At 43.2% G+C, this 19,979-nt stretch overlaps 1 protein-coding gene across 5 annotated transcripts in view; it reads left to right on the forward strand.

Annotated features, from left to right (window-relative positions):
- Positions 1–19,979, forward strand: part of NEK6 (NIMA related kinase 6) — a 516,220-nt gene that overhangs the window by 13,576 nt on the left and 482,665 nt on the right. Inside the window, exon 1 of one of the 5 annotated variants that reach the window (XM_085613750.1) lies at positions 16,612–16,725. The exons of the other annotated variants lie outside the window; for them this stretch is intronic. The gene's annotated coding sequence lies outside the window, so the exon portion shown is untranslated. Of the gene's footprint in view, positions 1–16,611; positions 16,726–19,979 lie in introns of those variants that run through there. 5 annotated transcript variants of the gene reach the window in all.

Below are 19,979 nucleotides of genomic sequence, written 5' to 3' on the forward strand. Positions count from 1 at the left end.
CAAATGTGGCCGTAAATATAAGTAAAATGAGCCATAAACATAAGTTTACTACCGAGTCTACTTTTTTTGCCTGCAAGGAATTCACAGTGGCATTCCTGGTTGGTGGAAAGACTTTTAATACTTATGGGGTTGCTCTGCCACAGTAGCAAATCACGCCCATGGGTAAGCAGTGGGCATTTCAAACTCCTTCCTGGCCCCTTTCACCCGGGACTCTAACAAACTTACTCAAAGGGATGGAGGAACCCGCCTTCCAGACTGGAAAGGTGAACGGATAACCCCCAGGTTTGCTGGGTGTCTAGAGGAAGGGTTCTCCTCACATGGTACATTCTTTTCTGTGTGAGGAAAATGGGCATTTTCACACGAGGCCTGTGTGGAATTCTCCCCTATGGAGCACTTTGAACAGAGCGGAATAGGAGTGTTTTCAGAGAGAGTCCTAGAAGTGTGCCTGTCCCAACTTTCCAGCCGTACGTCCGGTGACGTTTGTGAATAGCCAAAAAAAGGTAAAAAGAGATTTCAGGCAGAGACGTAAATCTCCGCCTTTGTCTCTCTGGGCTTTAATATACCAAGTTGCACAAATGAGGGTACTTTTATTTTTAAGCACACCTTACTTCACACTTGGCTTGCAATTTGCTTTCTCTTGTTTTCTACTAAAGACCAGTAATATGGCAACAAGGACGTGTGTACATTAAAAGGCAAACCCACCGTATATAGGGTGAGATGTATACTCTGCTCTTTCACTCTATTTCACTTTGTTGCACAATAATTCCCTGTCTTCGGTTGGCTTGTGTTCGGTAGAGAAGGGAGTCCTCTCTTTCGGTGATGGTTTCCACGCAGTGTGGTCCCAGGGGCTCTTACAACGTGAAGACCAATCCGCGCAGCCTATTGGACCAATCGCTGTCCATGTGTTGCATCAGCAGCCTTCTAGGCTTACTTTTCATTTCTTTTGTACTAGAACTATAAGCCTTTTTCTCAATTGCACATGTCTTTGTGGAAGCCTGCAAGATATGAAGTCCTCAGACCAATAACACAACCTGACGCCTACAAGACACTTGTGCGCCAAGTGGAAAACGGAAGTGCATCCTGGGTCACCGCGAAACCTAGTAAAAAAGTAAATTGAGGTCTTCAGACCACCAATGTTTTTTGGTTCTTTCTGCGGTCCCATCGCTGGACCTGGGTGCGCAAGAGACGCTGAGCTTAAATGTGACCAGATGATTTTAACACGCTGTATTGAGGAATCCTTCAGGCTTAAAGCCCTGCAGAATAGAGACTCTTCCTGAATAGTGTGTGCATGTTGGTTTATCCCCTTACTTGCGTCTGTTTTTGGGGGCCATGTGTATTCTATTGTAATTGCATTTATATGGCGCTTACTACCTCGACAAAGTGCTTTTTCAGCAAGTAGAACGCGATTCCGGAACCCAAAAAGATTGGTGGTGAATTAGTATAGTGAAAATCAGAAATTAATTTGAGTAGTGGATGTGTTAGATGAACATGTAGATGTGGTGTACATGCACGAATAATTATTTTTAAGAGTTGAACACGTTTTGGAATTCATATGTCTGTTTTATGATTATAAAAGGGTTTCCTATGAGTTTTTTTCATGTGAGTAAATCTTCTGCAGAGGTGGGAAGTGGGTGCTATGAGGGATTGAAAGCGACGTGTTTGGACGCCTTCACAAATGTACACACTTATTGGTATTGACAAACTCCTTTGTGATCTTTCCCACCATGGAAAAAGTCGGGAATTACTCTTGCAAGTTTCGAGGAAAGGTAATTTACCAAAATGTGTAGGGGTGTTGGGAAAGGTGCGTGCAGGGTTTGGAGGAGGGGGGTATGTCCCTATTTCTATGTAAGACTTGAAGGGGTACTGTGTGAGTCTTCCCCCCCCCCCCCCCCCCCCTGATGCTGGTACATTTCTTATGTACAAGATGTGGGACACCGCGCTTTAGGCCCAGAAACTGGAAGAACCTTCAAACCAACAGAGCACCAGATCGGTTACAGAGAATAAGCATTTTCTTCCTCTGTTTAGTTTAGAATGGTGGTCTAGTTCCCACAGGAGTGGTTTCGAGGTGCTAACGAAAGACCCAGGGCCTTGCATAACAAAACCACCGTTGGGTATGAGGGGGGGTGTTACATGTCAAAATAGGCACTGCAGGATCGCGGATCTGCCTCTATAGTCAAAGTGAGCACACATAGGAAGCTTGGATTAACTGTTCCATCTCCAGTTCCTGTGCCAATATGTTGGAAGTATTGTGGAGTCGATACTAAACTCAGTTTTTTGTTACCACGACCTCAGTAGAAGATGGTTTGTGGCCATGGCCCATGTTGTTGTGCCTGGGAGAGGGGGATGTATGTATGTATGGTTGTGAGCTGATCTTTTAAGGCCCTTAATGCGTGTCCCTGAGCCTGTAGATTACGTGTGGGGCAGGCTTGGGGGTAGCAGCCAGTGTTTTCTGAACTCCCAATATTTGGAATATGTGCAGAACTGTAAGGCTTTTATAGAAACCGTGCTCCCCAAGTCATCTGGCGGCCATGTGTGCTTTCCTAATATTGTTTCAGCTGGGGTCCGTACCTCGTGATGACAGACAACCCCATCACCTACAGCCTGCACACGTTTTGGGTACAGTAAGATGACTCGCCAACAAGGCTTTTTTGTTGCTGTAGTGAGAGTGACAAACAGAACCCGTGGACAGTACTTAATTGATGTCTGTTTATATATCCAGTCCCTCTTTTTATTTTTCGCACAGAATTCAAAAGCCAAGACCTTTTGCAATTTGATTTTCACCTGAATGCTTTTATTTTTTAGTTACACCAATGCAGGCCCTTGTTACTCTGGAAACCCACCCTCTCTAATTCATTGCAATTTTTATTTTACAAGAATTTCCTTGCATTATTAGGACTTCAAGTTCGTTGGGGGGGTCTTGACAGCCCCTGGTTGGCAGTAACATTAGTCCCTTCACAAGCTGGCCCAATGGAGCGGTGTTTATTTACAAAAACCTGGCCCACCACGCAGATTCTACTGGTGTGTTTGGCTGCAAGTGGTAGAATGACAGAACTTATCTTTCATAGCACTTATCGACAAGAAAACGTATTGCATGGTCACACTTGTGATTGCAAGGCATCTACAAAAGGTTTGCTGTGCTAAGATCACTATCTTTCCAGCTCTCCAGAGCAAGCACAGTTGTGATTTTTTTTTTTTTTTACCATTTTGTCAATTTTTCAAACTGGTAGTCCATTTTTCATTTTTTGGTGTGATTTCTGTCTACATGCATGGGTAAACCCAGAAAGCTATATATGTCTGAAACCCCGAAAAAATGATGATACAGCAAGGCATCATTAGTCGACAAAATATGAACTGGTGACAAAGATGTACGAAAGCCGATGTTTTTTAAAAATATGCCCAAGGTACAGAGCTTAGCAATAGTGGGTATTTTTATTCATCTTAATTTGTGGTTCCCCACACTATCACGAGATTCAAAGCGCAATTTGCAAAATATGTTCTTGTATAGTGCCTCACATGTGGCAGCCAATAATGGATAGAAATTCAATTCATAATTACAAATGTTATTCTATTCTTTATTTCCACGGTACTCCCAATCAAAATCTATACCCCACTTTTGAGGCTGGGTCTAGGACCCTTGACATTAAGGCCACAAAACGCAATGTGAAGTCATCAGTATTTCCCACCAAAATAACCTGTTTTGTAGATGGCGGTAGATGCAGTATTTGGGCCCAGGTCACTCCCACCCAAGGAAACATTTTTGAAAACTATAGACACCAGGGAGAGTCCAGGGTGCTGTGCCTTGTGTTTATCCCCATGCCTTCCTACCCACAATGCCTTGCAACGCTCAAACTTTAGCTAAAAGGATGCAGTTTCCTCACATTTCTGTGAATGAAGCTTTCCAAATCTGTGGGGATCCACAAAACGTCTACCACCCAGCATTCCACCACTTCTGATTAGAAAAACTCTATGCCACTTGTCATCATGGCACCATGTGTGCTGATTTGTTTCATTCTGAAAAAACAAAACTGTCTCAAACTTCTGGGCAAACTCTTCCCTTGTAGCCCAACTTGAAATTAAAAAAGGGAATACCTCTGGTGCCAGCACAAGAGGGATTCTCTGCCCTGGGTGCTTTGACGTAACCACATCACATCATCCACATCAGCAGTGCCTGGTTGAGTGCGCTTTTGACATGGAGGTCATGTCAGTAGCACTCAAGCATTGTGCCCAGTGCAACTGACTGGTCTAATCAACACTATTGTGTAAAGATAGGAGCAGGAAGGATCCTTTGTAAACTGAAGTGCTCCAGTGTAATAGTGGGTCAGTTTGTGGGCCGTCAAGACCAAAACTTGATCCGTGACTGTGTCTAAAGGTGGGGGCAAAACTGCACACACATACACCAGTAATGCCTGTCCAACCCCCTGCCTAAAGTGGTGTCTGCTGACAGGTAGTTGGTTGGAAATTAATACACAGAGTGCCATCTTCCCTTATGGCGTGTTGCAATGGAACGGGGATTCTCCTCAAATGAAAATGCACTTTGTTCCTGTAGGTTACTACCTAACGTTTGGGGCTTACTTAGTCTGGGTGGCCACCAGCCTCCGCTGACCCTTGCCACCTATCCAGTATTCATCTTTTACCTGAAGAAAGCTTGCAAACCTGTGTATAGGGAACCGGTGACAGAATCTGTGCCTGTCTCCCTACGAGAGGTAAGGATCATACCTCCGTAACAAAGGACAGCCCAGCCTTCTCTGCCCTACTGAAGACCGAGGATGACTGACAAGGGCATTGAAAACCCACCTTGGCACCATCAGAGCCTAAGATCCAGCTGTGCACTCTTGCTGTGATGTGCTGCTAGATCCAGTGCATGTCACAGTATCCACATCACTGCCCAGCTTCATCGAAGAAGCAGATTCTCTCAAGCAGTGCACCCAAGAATAAATACCCTTCCATGAGTGAAGGCCGATGTGTATCTGACCACATTGAGGCACCTTTCCTTGGTTGCATGTCACCCACCGTGAGTCCATGCACCTTGCTAGAAGTGATGGCCATGACATTGAAATCCATTCTGGAGACCATGAGATGCCAGTGAAGATCTCTCATCAGTCGAGAAGCCATGAAGGGACTCCCTGTACTGTAATGACCAGCCAGATTCTACAACAATACCGCCAATTAATATCAAATTTGTCACTACATAAAGCTGATAAACGTGCTACTCTAACTCTCCATACTCCGCCGATACCACAAATAAAGACTTGGTTGTACGACTATCCTATGCCCTGAAAGTGAAAGCTAAAGGAAGGTTCTTGACAATTCGGAAACTTACAGTGGTACCTTGTTCCTGTGTTCTCAAGGACATCAGCAATGCTTGTCCCGATGATCACCTATCTGCCCTTGAGTAACTCGGGCCCTGTAGAGCTGGTCTGACCCATGGCCTCACACCTAACCTCCAGCTAAGTGGGTCTACATGTTGCTCTGCTCCAGAGTGAAGAGGAGAGACCCTTCAGTTGCATAACCCTAACCTTGGTTGGACTCCACGCCATGTTAAAATGTATCAGATTTTTCTACGAAGCACTAATGATGAAAAGAAGTGATCGCGAGGTTTTCCATTTCCATGCATGAGATGCTCATTAATGCTGGCGTTTGTCTTTGCAGTCTTGCATTTGACTGTGAGTGTCCTTTTTACTTCCATCATGGCTGCCATAATCATACCAAAATTAGATGGCGATGGTAGCAGTGAATTGGCGGTCTAATTGTTGACTGTGAGATCAGGCCATATCAAGCTGGCCTCTAGGGATCCACATTGGAATGGTGAATCAAGATGGAGTCCGCAATCAACTGTGACTCTTCTTGTTGGGCTTCATGAGAAGCAGGTCCAGTGTGAAGAGCTCCTGTTTATTCCAGGAAACAATCCAGATGCCCTAACGATGATCACAAAGAGAGTGGTGCTCCTCTGTGTCTGGTGAACGTGCTGTGCAGACTCGGTGTGGGCTGCAGGGTATCTCTAATTTGCTCAAGGTGGTCTTGCAGAGTCTGCATCAATTGGAAGGGTGAGGCTGGATGATGTGTTGACACTCCACAGAGCAGAAGTAGCTTCTCGGGCCCCTTGGGGCTCACATCCTTGGTCGGGAACCCAAGGGTAGCTGTGGGTATCGGCGCAGAGGAGCTTGGCCACCGTCCCCTGTCTCCCAGTGCCAAGCAGTGGCAGGTGATGAAGAGGTGTGTGTGGTCAACCAGCCTTCCACACTCGGTCCAGAGATCTTGTGGTTCCTCATGAATTGTGTTGGTCACATTCGGCTATCAGCTGGATGGTGGCAAGGGGCGGTTGGGTGGCAGGGCACCGTGAAGAAGCTTCCGACTCCCCCAGCGCAAATGTATACATCCAAAATTGTAAAAATATGGGGGTGATGAGACAGGAAAATGAAAGAGGCCGTTCAACATGGAGATAGGACACATTTTGCTACCGCTCTTGTGCTTTCATTGCAGTAGGTGTGATCACCGGATATCCTGAGCTTTCATATTGGTTAGTCCCAGTGACTAGTCGAGGTAGGCTGGCTGTCAAACTTGACAGACTTTCCATTTGTGACTGAGTTTGAGTGGCATACCTCCTTGAACCTATCATCTTGGTGAGTCTGCGCGCATGGAGAGGGCGCTTCATTTAGTGTGTATTTCCATCAGATTTCTTTCTTTCAAATAAAGGCATTCTCTTAAAACTAGAATCGCTTCTCACTGAAACATTCATACTGACCCCCTATAATCTTCATAATCTCTGATTTGTGTCCCCCGAGTAGTATTGCCGTGCATTGTACATTTAACTCCATGCTTTTTCCAGCTCTCCACTGCTTCGCTCATGGTATGTAAATTTCTCAAATATAAAAAATATGTAAATGAGGCACCGCTGTGACTCAAAGGCCTTGAAATCCTCTATGCTTACTGTGAGCGCTTGCTTGTGAGCCACATTGCGCTTTTCCGCTGTAGTGCAGTGGATGGGCCTGTTTTCAGTGGTTATGCTACTGAAATAGATCTGTGGGTTCAGGAGTTGTCTCCAGATATCCCAGGTTTTAGCCTATGTGAGTACAACTCAAACCTTATAAACTTGAAAATAAATTGGTACTGCAGACTTAAGTAATAGTGATTTTTACTGTGCACAGTGGTATAATAACTCCATATCCTATAGTATAACCGATCTACGTTGTGTGTGTATATTGGGACTTGCAGCACATGTAGCTGCCCCAAACCTTTCCTGTGGTGGTTGATGATGCTATGACCGGCTGATGTACAGAGACCTGTCTAGCCGTGCCAGCTGTGTAATGCCCCAAAATTTGAATGGTTCCTCAGACACCCTAATACAGCTGCAGTCAGTCGTTAAGGGCGAAGGGGCCTGTCCACCCATCTTTACGCTGATATGAAGAGTATCTGTCAGGCTGCGCAAAGGTCAGACTGAAAAACACTGTTTCTGTTAAGGTCCGGCAGCCAGACCCAATGCATGTGCTAAATGCTGAGGCACCTGGCTGCCTCAGCTGAAATTTGTCGGGCTGAGGATTTCACAGCCCTGTGGGCATGTCCTGCTTTGCACTTGGAGGGCCTCCCCTTTATGACGAAGGGGGGCGTCCCTAATAGAGTCAGTCCTGGAGCTTCAGTCTTGAGTGTCCATCAGTGACGTGTCGTCACAGAGTGGGGTCAGGTCAGCAGTCTCACTGACTCTATCACACTATGTGATTAATAGGTGGCTGTCCAAATCCTACAGTAACCACGAAGACTGAAATCAAAGCTTCAGCCAGTAAGTTTTTTTTATTTTATGTTTTTTAAATTGTTTTTTACTGTTTGGTGCATGTGTGTATGAATGGGTATATGTATGCACGCTTGTGAGTGCATGGGGATGTCAGTGGGTGTGCATGTAGGTGGGTGAGTATATGTGTGTGTCCCGCCTTTCCCCTCCTGTTGGATTTACTGGCCACCACTACCCTAATACCTGTACCAATCGGTATTTCCTACCGTCACACGGGTGGTGTGATCGCCTTGACGGTGACAGTAATGTGGCTAAAAAGAGGTGTTGGACAGAGAGGAGGCTGGCTTAAGGGCACACCCCATGCATCTACATACTACTTCGCTATTTTGCTTATGTGCGTCTCACCCCAGGTATGCACCATTTTTGCATGGTTTTCCATTATTCCCTTTGCTGTACGTTTTACACCTCAACAGAGGATTATTCTTGGGATGTTGAAATAAAATCTTTGCGGTTTGGAAAAGAAACCTGGCTAGTGTCATGCAAGTGCAAGACGAGCTCAAAGTAGAATTAGATTTTTATATATGAATGATCACATGTTACTAGGGTTAAAAAGGCATTCTGTAAACTCATTTATGAGTCAGTAGCTCTAGCAGTAGACTATCAAAGTTTGGATGCCAAAAATGAGCCCTCTACCATCCCCGCCAATGCAAGTGGCACCAAGAAGCCTCCACAGGGTTGTGCAGATGTAACTCCACTAACTTGATCACTTTTAGAGACCGAGTCACAAAAGCATTAAAGAGTATGGGAAGTAGGACTACAGGAGGACTCTTTTACGTACTCTTGCTTTTCTTTGTGAATCGGACCGAAACGTTCAACTTCCTGAAAGTGACAGTGCAAAGCAGGCGTAAACCTTTAGATTTCTACTAACTGTAACTCAATATTCTGTGAACATTCCAACTTTAGATGTTTTTAGGGCCAATTTACAAAGAGTTCAACAGGAGTACCCTTTTACCTAGTCATGCATGCCTTTGTGTCTGTTCCTCTTAGGGGTTTGCGCGTCTTCTTCAGGTACCACTTTCAGACCTCTTTGCAGCTGGTCGTACCACTAACGTCCATGAGTGCAATTAATCACCCAAAGATTGTGGGCCATAAAAACCACATCGCACATGGAGAACATGGGTGAAAATGTGCATCTCGTTCCCTCAGCGACTCATGGGGTAGATACCTGCTGTGAGCCGCACACTATACGTAGCTACCTGGCCTTCAAGCAAAATGTTGATTTAATTTGTATTACTGTTGAGTTTCCAGACAGACATTTTTTGCCTTGGTTCTGGCTGAAAACCTTAGCTGTTTGACGCTGAATAATGTTTGTTAGTATTTCATCAAAAGAAGAGTTCTTTGACTAAGCCAGCTACGTCTTTATGTTCATTGATGTGGTATGTGATATGAATTAGTCAATTAAAGAACTGTATGTAGGGTCACCCCGAAAATTTGCTGACTTTGGAAATGTGGAAACCGGTCCAAATCTTGGCGTCAGTTCAACATCGTTTGATTCTGGGCAAATGGCTTCACTTCGGAGGTTGAAGTGGGTGGTATGTGAGGGCGCGAGATGGCCACACTTTGTTAATTTCACATAAACAGTTCCCCTACATTATGTTTAAAGTCAGCTGTCCTGGGATAGTTAATTCCCACATTTAAATTGCCTCGGTGGAAGCGGGGAGAGTCTCCTGTGCCGTGAAGCTGAGGGGGGTGGGGAGGGGCAGACAGCTGAATAGGAAACAGCCTTCTTTCCAGGCTGTCTGCAGGCTGAAAGAAATGTAAATATGTGTAATTGGTTAATTTGCAAATGTGAAGGCTGCTTGGGAGGGGTTTTGGCTTTAATTGATGGAGTCATTCGAGGAGTATTCTTTTTGGGAGGTATTGTAAGGTGACCTGATGAGCTTTTGTAGTGTGTGCTTTTAATAGACAAAACATGTTTGTACTAGGTCCACTGCATATTTCTAAGATTTATATTTTTGAAGTACTTTATTCTATCTTGAACCCAAGTGCACTTTGTGGTAGCCTACCTTATTCTGTGTAGAATGCTGTACATAGTCTCGGCGGTTTCTGAACCAGGTTCGGACTTCCAAACACTAAAAATACACAAGTTACTATTTACCACTGCACCCACCAGAATCCAGTTCTGTGACTCTCTAGTTACACACACAGATAACAGCAGTCATTGCATTTCTTTAAGAGGCTTCACAGCATAAAAAGTACATCTCTCGCAGATTAGTTTAACTTGCATTTACTTTTAATTTAAGGAATGAGTTATTTCATATGCAGTTACATTAGCATGAAGTACAAACAAAATAGTTACAGAATAATTTGTTCTTTTTAGCCACACATTTGATCCCGCCTTCACGCTCACATACCCCACCCCCATTGGACTCGGGATCACAGTCCTCAAACCGTTTTCAATGCACTTCGACCGCTGCTTAATTTTTAAATGCCTAAAAGAAGAAGAAGAAAAAAAGATAAACCTATAAACCTGAGTAATGCAACTGGTGCTCATGTAAAGTGCTCCAATACCCCTGGGTTTACAATGCATAAAACTGCAACAAAAAACAAGAAAATCAAGAAAACAAATGCATGTACGGTAGAGGCTGATGGCGGAGGCAGAGCACAGAGTCCATGTAACCACCTATTGGCCAGTCTGCTGAAATGTCATGGACAATAACTGGCCCCCAGGTCACTCTGTTAGTGATTAATACTTGGCCCCATTCAGAACAACATTTCTGAGTTACTGCAGAAGTAGCATTGACTAGAGTAATTCTCATATCCTCATTCACTGATAGATTTATTACTGTGGAAAATATGTTGGGCTAGTTGGTTTACCGCGTTCGGAAAATGGTGGTTAAAGAACTGTTCTCAGGAGAGAATTATGTGCGTGACAACTGGGAATGTCGATTCTCCCTACACGTTTGGGGGTGTTCATAGCATTCCCACTTTGCTTTTCGTACCCTACTATGATATCATTTTTGCCTAAAAATATGGTGAGGCAACAAATGTGCCCAAACAAGTTCTATATATTCATTGGGTCTTGGTGAGGGGATGTTTTTATTGGAAGAGGTCAACAGTACTGGTGTGGAGTTGTACCATAGCCAAGACCAGTAGGAACTCAAGACGGCATTGAAGGATTTGCTTTTCCCTAGATAATCCTAAAACGACCACACAGTACCAGGTGCAATTATTAGAAGGATTTCATGATGCAGAAGTCGGGATGAAACCCAGTTGGCAAATGGGCTCCAGCGCTGCAATGGGGAAGAAAGCTCGACACAAATGCAACTACAATTCAATACAGTACCATAGCCTCATCTTATGTATTTTCTGAGGTGCAAAAAATCCACAATCCTACATTTAGAGGCAGTAGGAGAATACCTGCAAATCTATGGTTTGGAAAGATTTTTGTAATTTCATTGATTGTGAGGCTTCCAAAAATCTCAAGGGTTAGAATAAATGAAAAACATTGATGATTTTTCAAAACATTAAGAAGTTTTGTTAGCTTATTCCGCTTAGCAATTAAGGTTTATTTAAAAAATCAGCCTTTACTGTCCAGTTCTCTTGTGCACAAAGTACCTGAAATAATAACTTTTATGTTTGGTCAGATCTCTATGATTCCTTACAGTGTTTATAAGAAAGGATCTGCAGTGAAAATATTTCTTCTCGGCTTTTGAGAAGAGATGATTGGGCTCATTGTCACCTACATATATCAACCGATCTTCCTGTTCACCTTATTTTCTAAATTATAATGCCACAAAATTTCAGAACATCAAAAGGAATAACCTCAGAATCCAATAACATAACACACTAGACCTATCTTCTCTCATACAATCGATATAGTTCAGGTATGCCGTAGACAGAAAACTGAGCCATCAACACCACTCTCCTTCAAACAAAGCCTCTTACTCGGGGCTCCCCGTCTTCTTTTTGTATTAGTTAATAACTTCAAGATTAATCTTGGGTGGCTGATTTGTGTGTGGTTAATGTCGGAGTACTGTGTATGTGTTGGGTTTTCATCGACTTTCGGGCATCTTTTACGAGAATTCTGGGTTTCATTTTGGGAGTTCGAATCTGACTTATTTGATCAAAGTCTTGTTTTTAGGAATTTTTATTTGAGCCTTTTCTCCCAGCCCCATTTTTTCCTATTCCTTTTTTGATTAACAGTTCCAGCTTGCTTTTATATTATTGGGACAGACCCCACTTAGCACCACTGCTTTGTGGATCACATCTTTTCATAGAGTTAAAGGCATTAAAAAAATACAACTGCCTACAACCCTAGTCGGTAGGAAATTAATCAAGAAAGGATCAAGGTCTCCCAAAATCAGTTTCAAAATAACCAACACCATTACATGCGGACAGTAATGTGGTAGCAGACAATTGAGTGCCCACGTATAACCAAATCGCATAGCCAAGCACATCAACACACTTCCATACTACAATTTAAGAACACACCACTGACAACACAGTGGAAAGCTTCACTAACCATCACAGTGACACAAGATCACACTAACCTGACCAAAAAGAATCCCAAACTGAAGCAAAGGGCACCCAGTGTCTGCAAGCTCATTGGTGCCATTAAATGAGAGAAGCTAGCTTCCTAAGTGGTGATAATACAACATCTGTATTTTCTTCTGGTTGTCACAACTATCTCAAATTAAACTTGGATAAAACTGAGATAGTCATTTCTAATAATAGACTCGATCAGTGGACTCCAGCACACTGGCCAGCTGCACTGGGCCTTCCACCTACCCCTAAAAATTCAGTTAAAAGCTTAGGAATTAAAATTGACGCCAAGCTATCTATGCATGAACAGATCAACCAGGTTACCTCCTCTTGCATTTACTACCAGAGGACTTTAAAGAAAATTAGGAAATTCTTTACCAGGGAAGCAAGTACAGCGGTCATGCTTGCCTTGATCATGTCCATGCTAGATTCTGCTAATGGTCTTTTAGATGCCAGGGACATAGACACCATAACGCCAGTGCACTTTATAATGGAGTGCGCCAGATTGGCCATGATAGAGAACTTTTTTAGATTTGAGGAAACTATGTATCTCCAAATCTCAGGAACATCAATGGGCAGTATTTTTGCGCCCAGTCTGCCCAATATCTATGTCCATCTTTTCGAGCAAGACCGTGTACTCAACCACAACAATCAATTCCGAGATCGGATATTGTTGTGGAAGAGATACATAGACGATATTTTTGTCGTTTGGCATGGAACAGTTGCTACACTCTTGGAATTCCATGCATGGTTAAACACTAGGAACAGTAATTCACTGTTGAATACGACAAAAGAAGATTGCCCTTTTTAGGTCTCGGCTAGCGAAGGCAGCGCTTGCGCAGTCTCGCTCGCGAGATTTAATGACTTGGAGAAGAGGGGCTTGAACCCGCCCCTCTTCTCCCCTGTTCTCCATTGGCTGACCTCGTAAATGCTGGCCAGCCACTGGAGAAGAGGTCAGTCACTCCGATTAGGCCCCGTCCTTTTCGGATCGGGGGGCGTGGTTTTTGCGAAAAGTCTCAGGGAGGAGACAACAGCAAAACACGCCCCCGAATCCGAAAAGGAGGCTGCCTTTCTCCGAGGCATTTCTGCTCTGCCTCGGAGAAAGGCGGTGGTGTCTTTCGGTGCCCTCGTGTTTTTTTAGGACTCGCACAGTGTAGGCGCTTATGCGGTATCGTATAACATCCTATGTGCTCCTTTCAAGCATATCTCGCCCAAAGGTTTTTGTTGTGGTTCTGAATACAACAAATTATAGTTTCCTCTAGAAGCGGTAGCAAATCCTGACAACAAAAGGCGTAGACAAACCCATTGCGGATTTTGTACATTAAAAACCAAAATGCTGCACTTTTCTGCAACTCAACCTTGCTAATGCTAGCCAGCCATTCCGTGACCAAGAAAGAAAGCCCTAATGGAGTAGACGTGGGCTGTGCAGTCAGCGTGTTTCAAAGAAAGACTGGCGAAAAGTGATTGTTCCGCTTTCAGGCAACACCCACCATGCACCGCGGACCCCCACCATGCACCGCGGACCCCCGCGCGCGTGGGCTGTTTACTTTCATTTTCATCCCAAGCCTGGTTGCTCCCTCGCCAGTAGAACATGCGGCAGTAATCAGTGTGGAGTGGTGCGGGGTGAGGTTATGCAGCCAGACTGGGTTTTGTGGGGTCTGAAGAGCCCTCCTACCGCCTTCTAGTACTCCCACAAGCACTTCGGTCTTCTTAACGCCCCCCCTCGCCTTCCCCCACGAAACGCACATCAGTTTTCACTTTGCACCAAGGTGTGTACTGAGTGGCTCCTAAGCTATTGCTTTATTTGTTTGTTTATTTCACTTTTTTTCTATAGCATGAATGTAGTCGGAATGGACGTCTGGGCGCTTTGCATACACAGCAGACTATACAGCGGCCTACAGATGTTTGAACAATGCTCGAGTGTTATATATCGGATGGGTTTCCCTGATGCAACATTACCTCTATTTTTGACTGTTAGCGATCCTTGTATTTTTAACATTTCGCAGCTTTGAGGATACGTGCAATGAGAATTTAAGTTTATGTGATAATGTTGACCAAACGGATGTGTTATGTTACTTCCACAACACTTATTATTTTGGGGAAAATAAATCGTGGCAATGTGATTCACATCATCCTTCCACATTCGATCATCTTGTTTGACAGACAGCTGCATTACCCAACGTGACTTACAGTTCGACTTATATTGCCAAGCAACTTTCTCCCAATTGTGCGTAAAAAAGACAGAATCCCGCTGTCAATTTTCTAAACAGCTCAAGAAGTTCCTGTTCACTTGAACTCCATAATGAGTGAGATTGACCAAGACACTTTTATTTCAAAACACGACTAAACAAGCATTTACAATGGTCTCGGCATTGGTAACGTTAGAGCTATTGGTATTGCTCATGACATTATTTTTGTTTATGTTTTTGTTTTTAAAACATTTAAAAAAACGGCATTGTTATTTACAATGTCAATAGCTTAATCTGTGTGTGGGTGCAAATGCAATAGGTCTCGCATTTGAGAGTGATTAAGCTATTGACATTGTAAATAACAATGCCGTTTCTTTAAATGTTTTAAAAACATAAACAAAAATAATGTCATGAGCAATGCCAATAGCTCTAACTTTACCAATGCCGAGACCATTGCATTGTAAATGCTTGTTAGACATTGTGATTTGCCCTATGCAGGGTAAACTTGGGAGCGAGTTGTATAAAAAACCTATGGCAAAAAACTCGCTACTGAACTTCGATAGTCATCATCCGAAGTCTCTCCGCGAGAATTTGCCTGTCGGGCAGTTTTTGCATATACGGAGAAACTGTTCTGACAGAGAAACCTTTGATCATCATGCTAAGACACTATCTAAACACCTACATGATAGAAGTTACCCCAAATGTTTGGTTAGACGGGCATGGAAGAGAGCCTCTAACAACAATCAAACAACAAAGTGGGGAGAGGATGTGGTCCGTCAGCTTAAACTGCCGACTTTGGTGCAGGAAACCAGGGTTCGAGCCTCGAGGTCGCGTCCACATCCTGTGATTCTGGGCAAATCACTTAATCTCCCCGTGCCTGAATATGTAATGTAAATACGGTGCTCATGTACAGCGCTCCCAATACTTTCGGGTCGAGTTCGCGCTATATAAAAGATGCAAAAAAATAAATAAATAAATCGGGATGCTCTCCTAGAACCCCCTGTACCGAAACCTCCGCTCTCAAGAATAACTTTTGTCAACACTTTTAACACTCTATCCAACAATGCGCAAAAAAACTGTGCGTAAACACTGGCGTATCCTCAATGTAGGTAATTTGAACATTCCAACTCTACTCTTTTCATTTAAAAGAGGAACTAGTCTACGGGATAGTCTAGTACACACAAGACCTAAGACCCGAACTGGAACAACAATGAGCACATTATGGGATCTCCCTCCGGTACAGGGACACTACCCATGTGGATCTTGTACAGCATGTCCCCAAACTCAACATACCAAAACAGTGGATATTGGGACAGGCACACCATGGGTCCGTAAAAGGCATACAAATTGCAATATGGAAAGAGTCATCTACCTAATTACGTGCCCCTGTTCCCTTCGTTATGTTGGTATGATGACATGTAAAGTCAAAGTACGCATTAACGAGCATAAAAGCACCATCAGACGGAATAAACAGGCAACAAGACTCACGAACCATTTCGTGACATTCAAACATAAACCGGAGGACTTAAGATGGATAGTATTAGAACATCCTTTCATTCCATCTCACATCATGGATGTCAAAAAAAATTTGTTCACAAAAGAACAAAAATGGGTGTTCAAACTTCAAAGTGATCGTCTTGGACTTAACGACAATATACCCTGGGTGTCATTGCAGTAATGTCTCGCTCCTGTATGATTTAATCACTAAGAATAAGGCTTTCTTTTATAAATATTTTTCATATGCATTTCAAACTACCCAGATAAAACGTTCTGCATAGTTATAAGAACTTTATATAATAAGTCCTTTTCCCTGTATATCAAATGCATTATAATAAAGTTGGGACGCTTTTGACATACAACCATTCGATTGCAGCATAAATGCGCCCCTTACCTCTTTTTTTACGTCGGTGATATGATATAATCATTGTTTTCCTATTCACACAGCGGCACCTTATTGTGGCAGTATTTTCTTAAATATTCTCTTAAGCAAATACTTTTTTATGAGAGTCGCTGTGTACTCCATAATGCGATGACTCTAGCGTTGTTGTGAACTACAACTCCCATAACGTGACGTATGATCTGTACACGTGAAATGACGTGATGACGTCATCTCACAGGGCCATTGACGCTGGTCGAAGACGTCTCCACACACAACGCAGTCGCTACGTCTGAACCGGCAATTAAGCAATGGAGTACTTAAGACCGGCTCCCTCTCCGTCGGACACCTCCCCTTCCGACTTAGATCCAGAGAGGGGTACCGACACATAGGTGAGTAACGTGGCCATTTCTCTTCCGCTCTTTGTTGCTAATTGTTAAATTTGAAATGATAGGCTTGCTTTGGCTCTTCCTCGTGTCCTGCCGACATTGAAGGGAAGTTCTTATCAGATTGACCTTTCAGGGTGATATGTCTCCAGTAAATAAACGGGCTAAGACGCAAGTGTTTTTCGAACATCGAGGGGGAGAGCGCTTTTAAATAGTAAATCACCCCTTTTACTTTACTTTTAGACTAATGACGGTCATTGCAGGACCGTTTTGTGTTCACAGTAGCCACCCTTTCTAATATCTTAACATGGGATGCATCTAGACATATTGCCCTTTCCTTAAAAACAGCTGCCTTCATATATTTGTCTTACTATAGAGGGCACCTATGGAGATATGAGTTATACCGATGTTTAGTTGACTCTATTTCTGCAACAGGTTCAGTTACGACCAGCACATCGTAGTGTCTTCTCTAGAGCTATTTTAAAGATTGTCACAGGGATTCCTGTGGTTTTTTCGCCATTGGTTCTAAATTGTGCGACTTGGATAAATAAATAAAAAAAAAATAATAAATTATATATATATATATATATATATATATATATATATATATATATATATATATATATATATATATATATATATATATATATATATATATATATATATATATATATATATATATATATATATATATATATAGTGGATGGTCACCATGATCAGACAAAGTTGATCCTGATTCTGGTTGTTTATAAATTTTTTACGCTTTATATATAGAGCGGTGCCTCACGTCCTGAGCGGATGCCAGGTGAGGTGCGCACCCGCATAAAGCCGGGTAAGTGCATTGACATTGTTAAACATTTGTTTTGAAATACACTTGGTGGTGTTTGGTACACTTTTAGTATCACATTACAATCCTTTAATCCAATGTTACAATGACTACAATTAATGTTTCGAGAATTATATACTAGGTCTTATGTGAGTCTTTTTATCTTTATTAGGTATTTTCCCCAGTACCACTGTCTGTAAACTTCCACTTTGGATACACAGAAGTGCGCAGGTTGTATTGTCACCAGCCTTTATTTTGTTTTTTTGTTTTTTTGCACTTGAGCACTAGCTCTTTGCGGTAGCTATAATACCAGAGGTCCTGACGAAAGCCAGGATTCTAATATCCATAGGCTGAAACATGTAGACCTCTACATCTTACAGTTATTTGTTTAAACTGTATATGCACTGTTTTTACATTGACACCAAGACAGCGCCAAATAAAATTGCTTTGTGTCTTGATAGTCAATTTTAAATCACACCTTTTTCACATATTGTCACTAGCACTGCAACCATCACCCTGCAAATAGCTATTATGCTCTCTAATAGATGAGAAGTATCTGCTGCTATTCATTTTTCTGTTGAACCACAACTCTAAATTTCATATGGGAGTAAGGTTTATTAAGAGTTCCCAGATGATGAAGCAAGCCACTTCAGTGGGTGATGGGATCTCATTTCTTTTTCTGCAAGACTCCACCTCACATCTAGTTCATTCAGTTGTTGTTTTTGGGTTATATATAATTCCAGACCTACAGTTTTTTCTTGTATTTCTTTTTAGATTACGCTAATGCCATCTACTTAGGGCTCCCTGCATATCAGACCCATAGGCTGCAGTTAATACAAAACCAAACAGCCAGGCTGGTCCTTCGGCAACCAAGACACTGCCACATTAAACCACTTCTGAAGCAATTACATTGGCTCCCGGTGACTCAGCGGTCCATGTTCAAGACCGGTTGCATGATCCTCAATTCCCTCTGTGAGAAGGGCCCTCTTTCTGCTAAGATCTCTAGGTATCTACCCAAACGGAATCTCAGATCGGCCTCGATGTCTACGCTGAAGATTCCAAGAATCAAGCACACGAGAACGGGTGGCTCCCGTTTCTCTGCCCTTGGCCCCACTCTATGGAATTCACTGCTAATATACATCAGCCTTACTCCTAAGTACACCAACTTCAGGAAAAACTGAAAACATGGCTGTTCACTCTAGCCTATTGCTAGTAGCTCTCAGGAAGTTTCTCCCTCCCCTTCAGCGCCAAGAGACCTTTCGGTATACGTGCGCTTAACAAATTTCCCAAACATAAACATAAACTGCATTATCTAAGGAGGCAATGTCACTGCACATTAATGACAAACACTGCTGTTGGATGGGCTTTAAATAGATTCCCCTTTACAGAAGTGGTTAAATTCCTGTTGTAAAATAAACTCACTGTACCAACGATCTGGTGGCCACATTTAAAATAGGTGGCTGGGTCTTAAGTACATGTGTCAAACCACAGTGTAAAAACACCCTTCCCAAGTGTGACCCTAAAAGGGCACCGAAGTTCTTCGTTGTTTGTCGAATCTGCTGCTACTATAAATCCTCTTCCTCCAAGCACTTCCCCATGCAGATGGCGGGGTTCCCCACTTCCTCCCTGCCCCACCCTTCCCCCTGAATGCAAGAACACCGCTTCCAGCTGTGCAGCCCATAACCGTGAAGCGGGTTCATGAATTCTTTTTGAGACCTACCACCCAGCCTTTATCCTACAATTGTCTACTTTAGTAAGCACTTACTGTGCACTTTGTGCCTAAAAACTGCTTCGCAATATGGTCACATATTCCTGACCCATACTGTTCAGCTAATCTTTATTTTAAGGGACCTCTCTCTCCGTAAGAACCTTCTGGCCCACCGTACAACCCTAGTGGCTGGCTGACTTTTTCAGGATGCAGTCCGATAATGTGTCCCTCCATTGACTTCAGTTGGGTCACCTTGTGAGACATCTGACTACCTTCTTTCAGGGCGAACAAGTTGAGAGGAATGCCTGGGATGTAGTGAGCAGGAGCGGTCAGTAATTTTCCCTGGTAGGGGGACCGAGGGGGGTACACTTACACACTCCCTCACGTTGTATGACGGAACCACACATGCCTTTACCACGCATGCCTTAACAAAGCGGTCTTTACAATGCATTAGTCTTTACCGTAGACATTTTTATCACGCATATGCCTTTACCACGCATGACTTTACAATGCAAATGTAAGTATTTTGCAAGTAATTATAAAGCCTTTACACACCCATTCACTCAGTCGCAATAAGTTAAAATATATATGCATACACGCACACATGCACCAAGCATTCAAAAACCTAAAACTTACCTGCCCTGCAGCACCCGGGCAAAAAAGCCTCGGAGGTCACAGGAGGGTTGGGGCTGCTGCCTACCCTCGGACAGCCAATGAGGGAAGGCA

This window comes from Triturus cristatus, chromosome 1_2, assembly GCF_964204655.1.
Source record: "Triturus cristatus chromosome 1_2, aTriCri1.1, whole genome shotgun sequence".
NCBI lineage: Eukaryota > Metazoa > Chordata > Amphibia > Caudata > Salamandridae > Triturus > Triturus cristatus.